Below are 6,069 nucleotides of genomic sequence, written 5' to 3'. Positions count from 1 at the left end.
TGTATATTTAGCCAGCAGGTGGCTATAAGCTACTTGCACACATCCTGTGGTCTCTATGGATAAGAGAGATCCAATATCCTTTTATTTCTTAAATCCATGGCACCATTCCTTACTGAGGCTTTGTTGATTTTTGGATCTATCCAATCAAAAGTATTTCTGAGCCCCCACCCACTGGGTTAGCCCTGCCTCATTCTGAACTTTGTTATTCCAATTAGCTCTTCTCCTTTGACTTTAGTATAACAGGAGGGCCCCTCCTTGCCCCTCACTCTAGCAGACACATTTGGGAAGGTTCCATCCAGCAGCATAGAACCAAAGTCGATATACAGTTCTTAATAAGGAATGAAAAGCCAGGTATCGTGCTGGATGCTGAGAGGTCCCTGCAGGAGGAGCTGTCCTGGGTGCTGTGAGTCTTCCCAGACATAGGACTGATTTGGACCCAACTGTTCTAGAATGTGCAGTTTTTGAGCTCTCCCTTAGGCAGGTAAAAAAATTCAACCCCAGTTTCCCTGGGATATTCAACATACATCTCCCATAGTTATCTGGTAAGAGGCTGGAGGGGATTTTGCAGCCTCAGCTCACTCTTAACAGGGGAGTGGAAGGAGGGATCCAGGAAGACGTGGAACTCAAGAGTTGATGGTTTGCCTGGTCACTGACAGGGGAAGGTGATCTCATCCGATCTCATCTCAGAGGATGCCCAGGGGAATCAGTGGTTAGCCTGGACCTTCTCCTCTCTCTGCCCCTAATTTCTCTCTGCTGCCCTGACATCTTATCACTCACCCTCTTGTCCCCAAAGTCTCCTCACTGGTCCTCTTAGCAAAGGTAAGGAGTTCAATAGGCTACAGGTGAAACCCAGTTTCTGCCCTCTCCAATAACACAGAATTTTACACAGATAAGAAACAGAGCTAGAGAAGGAAGACACTCTCCCAAGCTTACAACTAGTAAGAAACAGAGCCCATCTCCCTCGCCTGAGCCCTCGAGCCCCTCCCCAGTTTCAGGCTAGCATCTTTCCTCACCAATGCTCAGGAGGGGGCTGTAGGTTCCGGGAGCAGAGCCGCAATGACTGCCGAACCTCTCTGAGATCCTGCACTGGCCCTTCAGCTACACATCCTTTCCCCTCCCTGCGATTTTTCCTTAACCTAGCTTCCATCGGCCCTGCAGAGGCAAGACCTGGTTTGGGCCACCAAGGGGCAGCATTGAGTTGCAGATCTGCCTCTGAACAGTTTCAGTGAAACGGGGGATGACCTACCCTCCCTTCCCAGTTGTGCTAGAATTAGGATGCCATTCCCCTCCCAGAAAAGCCCAATACTGGTGATTCATATGGAATGAGGACTTAAGAGATAGACCAGGCTCTAAGACTGAGGATATCGGGGGTGGGGTGGGGGGGGTTGGGGAGGGAATTCCAGGATCTAGGATTTAGAGCTGGAAGGAACATTGAAAGCCACTTCCTGTCTTCCCTACTGCTTCCCTCCACATTATTTTCCAGAAGACGACGACGATAGAGATTGTGACTTGCCCAGCATCATACTGCTAGCATTTGCCAGAGTAATTTGACACAGGTCCAGATTTTTTTTTTTTTTTTTTTTTACCCATGGTGCCCTCTATCAGTTTTAATATGGTCAAAAAGGAATGGGAGTGAGATAGGAGAGCTTTAGTGATTGGAATTTAGTGAAAGGATGAGGGGCTTAGTGAGACTATGGGGAATTAGGATAGGGATGGGGATGGGGATTCAGGGGGTGGATGAGGGCTCAGGGAGAAGATTTTGGGAAATGAACAATAGATGGGGCTCAGGAGGAGATAAAAATTCATTGATGATGTGGGGCTCAGTGAAGGGATTGGGGGTTCAGTAAGAGAATGGAGGGAACTTAATTATTGCATAGGAACTCAGTAAGAGGATAAGGACTTCATAAGGAATTGGAGGTTTAGGGAGGGAAAGAGTTCCAGGAGGGAATAGAGTTCAGTGAGAGTGAGGGCAGATAAGAAACTTGTTTCCCTTTTCACAGAACTTTTTCTTTTCCTGGAGCCACTACAATTTCACCTTTTTGAAGGCCTAATTACGTTCACAGGTATATGTTCCAATCCTGTGTGAGAAATCTTCTTTGAAAGATAAATGAATCCCCTGCAAAGGCCGATCCAAGAAGTAGACTTGGGTTTTAAGTATTGCCAAATATTTCCATATTTCATGGCTTGCAAGTTTTCTTTCACACACACACACACACACACACACACACACACACACACACACACTATCTTTCTCCAGTTATATTCAAAACAATTTTTTTACATTTATTTTTAAGATTTTTGAGCTCTAGTGCCACAATTAATTAATTAAAAATTGATTAAGAAATCTCGTCTCACAGAACTTTTTAAGACCTGGAAAGTGGAGTCTCCTTGCCCTTCACTCCCCTCCCCATTTATATGAGAGAAAATACTTTGAAACTGGGATTGTCTGCTCACCTCTCTCCCTGGAGGTGTGATTTCTGGTGGCCTGGGAGAATTGTCTTTGAAATAAACACACAAGAGAATCTGTTGAAGGAACTAGCTCTTGGGGAGGAGAAAAGGGTCAGGGAGACCCATGATCCCTCTCTGGTCTACTCCCTCCAAAGTAGGGAGAGGATGAGGAGGTGAAATCATCCAGAGTGAAAAGTCAGGACTCCTCCACCCGGCTGTATCCTCCTGACCCCTGAACAAGTCTTTCATTCTTTCTCACCTCCATAAAAGGGAGAGAATAATCTCTGTACTTAACACAAAGGAAGGCTACTTGGGAGGTGAGGTGGGGAGCACTTTGGAAATCTCAAGATGATTAAAAAAAAAGGAAGATTATTTATTCATATTGATAATAGTAATGATAATAAACTGGCTGATTGAGGTAAGGGATGTCACTCCCCAGAGAAGGCAGACTCCTCATCCCCAAGAGCTTTCTAGGTTCCCAGGCATTTCCCGTTCACTGGGACCCGGCCTGTAAGTGATTAAAAGGCGTCTTCTAGCCACAAAGCTGGGAAAGGGACTGAGCCCCAGGTCACCGCCACAGACAGGGATGTAGGAACAACGTCCCAGGGTGAGGGGGGGGGACCCTGAAGGCAGGTGGAAGTGTGAAGGCGGCCTTTGAAGCCCAGCGGGCTCCAGAGCTGCGCCAGAATCAGGGGGCTCCAAAGCTCTCGCCCACAGGAACTACTGAGCCTCAGGAAAAGGCTGCCCACCCTCTCGCAGGCCCTGCGCTGCAGATAAAGGGAAGGGCAGGTCGGACTCCTGGACCCTCCATCCTAGAGGCCGGAGTCTTCAGCTCCAACTTGGAAGTCAGAGCATCTTTGCCCGTCGGCAACGGCCCAACCCGCACGTCCGGGGTTTGACACAGGTCTACCCACTGGAGGAACAGTGCAAGCGGCCCTCCAAGCTAGCCTGTCACCAACTACCGTGGTTCCCTTCCCCCCCTCCCCCGGTCCCTGGGCTCTCTCCCGGAGGATGTGGAACAGGAGCGACCCTGAGACACTTCGGCCGGGGCCTAGACTGCCCGCCTCAGTTTCAGAGATGGGAGGGCAATTTCAAGGAGTCCTCTCGTTCGAGCCCCAGGGCAGAAGGAAGCCGGTGATCTGGGGCGGGGGGGGGGGGAGCACAGACCCAGGGAGAGGTCCGAGACTTGGGAAGTGGTCACGCTCAGCTCGGCCGTGGAAGGGCGGAAGGGCAGAGACTATGCAGGTGCCAGGGGAGGTGGTGCCAGGTCGGGGAGTGGGATGGAGCGGAGCAGAGGAACAGGCTCTCTGTGCGTTGAGAGGAGAATTACCGGCCACACCGGGACAAGTCTCGGGGGTCCTTGGAGGGAAAAAGGTGCTGAACGTTGGGGACACACCTGCACAGAGCTAGGACGTGGGGAGGCGGCCGCCGGCTCAGAGAAGGATAGAAACCCAAGAACATCAGTACGGACTTCGCCGAGTGTCCTTGGCTGGGGGCCGCAGGAAGCTCCCTAAGTCTGGCCTGCCCCACACTTCTTTTCCCCAACTCCAGCACCGCAAGTCTCCCCCTCCCCGTCTCTCAGTCTCCCGCCTCCCCGCCTCCCTGCCCGCGGCCTCGGCAGCGGCGCGATCTCATTCCCAAAGCCCTAATGCGGCCCATCCATCATGGGCGTCGCCCACCTTCTCCCCCCCACCCCCGCCCGCGCCGGCCCCCGCCCCTCCCCCTCTTCCTCCACCTCCCCGCCCCCCCCCTCGCCCGCATTAAAGCCGCATATGCAACCTATGAATTATCAACTGAAAGGAGTCAATTACCGGCTCGGCCCCGCGCGTCTGGGCGCTATCGCCCCGAGCAAGGGAGCGAGCGGGACTGCGGGGCTGCAGCGGCCTCCTGTCTTTGTCGGGGAGCCGGGGGCCCCAGCAGCAGCCACATATGCCTGGGCGGGATGGGGGCCGCGAAGGGACTGGGGCAGGGGCGGCCCCGCAGCGGTCCGCTCCCCCTCGGGCTCCGGCGGGCTTCCCGCTTCTATTTCGTCCCCGCTCCGTCAGTCCGGCTGCATGTCTGTCTTTGCCGGGTTTCTACGTCTCTGTCTGCTTTGCCGCCTCTTCCAGTTCACTCTCTCGGGCTCTCTGGGGCCCTTTGTACTGCGGTCTCCGTGACTCGCTTTCTCCTTTTCTATTTACCTGTGGTCTCTAGCTCTGTCCTCCCTCCCGCCCCACTCCACACAAAACGCACCACACACACCCGGGCAGCCCTGCAAATGCACACGCTCCCACGGCCGCACGCGCGCGCTCGTACCCTCCTGGGCGAGCAGTCAGAATTCCGACCCGGCCCCGGAGTCAGCGGCTCTCAGGCCCTTCGCCCGGCCTGTGCCCTCTCCGATAGACTCCCTCCCGACCCGGTCCCCTCCCCCGCAACGACTCCCCCTTCCCTCCCTCCCTCTCTCCCCATCTTTTTCTCTCCTTTCCCCTCCCGGGGGCAGCGAGGGGCGCTTAGGGAAATGAGGCGGCGGTAATAGGTTTACTGATGAAGTTGACCGCGGCGCCCCGGGGGAGGACGCCGGAGAGAGCTCCCTCCCGCAGCCGAGCCGGCCCCTCCCCAAGCTCCAAGCTCTGGGAAGGGGGCGGGGGGGGGGGGGACGAGGGAAGAGTTCGGCCTCATACACTAGTGACTGGACTGGATGCGGGGGAGGGGGGCGGAGATGATTCACCTTAGAGGAAGAAGACTCCATCACCTTTACCCGGTACTGGAAGGGAGATGGAAAGCGATGGAGGGAAGATTGTGTGTGTGTGTGTGTGTGTGTGTGTGTGTGTGTGTGTGTGTGTGTACAATGGGGAGACATGGAAGGAGATGGAAGGAATTGGGAAGAGTTAGAGGATATGGGAGAGAAGGAAATGGGGAGAGATGAAGGGACGCAGAGGGAAAAGTAGATGGAGAGATAGGAAAGGAGTTAGAAGAGAGATTGGAGAAATGGAAGGAAAGGGAAAGATTGAGGGAACAGGCGAGAAGTGGAGGGAGAAAAGAGAGACTCCCCTTCCTCTTGACGGATGAGAGTGGGAGGCATTTGAGCTCCCAAGCCCTTGCAAAGACAACTGGGGAGGGGAGAGACTTCCCCCGCTGGCTGAGAACCTGTCGGGCAGGTTTCCAAATGAAAGATTGAAGGAGGTTAGAGAATTCTTCCTTTGACTGAAAAGACTCCCGACCTCCCTTAGAGCTTAGAGGCCCTGAAAATAGTCTTAAGGCCTGGGGGATGCTGGGTCCCAGGACCCCCGACCCAGATTCTGAGTCTGTGGGTGACTTTGATTGTAACCCATCCGGCAAGCCCGGGTCTCTGATCCTGCATCTCTCTCTCTCTCTGGCTCTTCGTGGCTCTGAGATCCTGTGATTCAGAATGTGTCTGGGATTCTGGATCTTATTGGGGCAGCTTTTGACTTCAGAATTATTTGAGGTAACTGTTGAAGTCCTATTCGGATCTGGTCTCTGGGTTTCCCCTTCAGCTAAAGCGATTCTTTTTGCCTCAAAGGAAAACCTTGGTATCAGCAGAGAGAGTGGCCACTGTGCCCTGGAGGATAGTGACATGGGGAGGAGGAAGAGTCCCTGGCCTGAACTCAGAAACCCAGAGGC

This window comes from Antechinus flavipes, chromosome 4, assembly GCF_016432865.1.
Source record: "Antechinus flavipes isolate AdamAnt ecotype Samford, QLD, Australia chromosome 4, AdamAnt_v2, whole genome shotgun sequence".
Taxonomy (NCBI): Eukaryota; Metazoa; Chordata; class Mammalia; order Dasyuromorphia; family Dasyuridae; genus Antechinus; species Antechinus flavipes.
This window is presented reverse-complemented; position numbering follows the sequence as displayed.